This window comes from Haemaphysalis longicornis, unplaced genomic scaffold (assembly GCF_048455015.1).
Source record: "Haemaphysalis longicornis isolate Haplotype H1 unplaced genomic scaffold, Haemaphysalis longicornis Haplotype H1 scaffold_8, whole genome shotgun sequence".
Classification (NCBI taxonomy): domain Eukaryota; kingdom Metazoa; phylum Arthropoda; class Arachnida; order Ixodida; family Ixodidae; genus Haemaphysalis; species Haemaphysalis longicornis.
In genome coordinates this window covers 154763206-154763673 of record NW_027526445.1, presented here as the reverse complement: position 1 = coordinate 154763673, position 468 = coordinate 154763206, and positions in this window count along the sequence as shown.

The window sequence follows — 468 nt, the reverse complement described above, 5'->3', positions numbered from 1 at the left end:
TACGTTAAGCCTAACGTCGTTAAGCCTGATGTTAGGCCTAATGACGCTAGGCTAATCAAGTTTTACCTGTGCCTGTGAGAGGGAGAATTACCAAAACACAGGTACGTGAAGCTCAATTTAGATTTTATATTATAAGCATATTCATATCATCCATAAAAAAAATGTACCACTAACATTTTAATCACAAATTTCAGCGACTGTTGGTCGTAACGTGGCTTGCATCAATCATCTGCAAACATGTTGTGAGTTTTAAAATCTCATTCTTCCATTGTTTGTCGCACCTTTTAAACATTCCTCACAATAAAATTTTATTTTGTGCTGATTATTGTTCTCTCATTCACGAAAATAAAACCAGAATTCATCAAGCATGGAAACAAGAAAAAAATCTATTCCTTAGTTTGCAGCTTTTGAAAGAGCGCGCCATCATTGTCCTGAAATCTGTTAAATTTTTAAAGTTTGTATGTGATC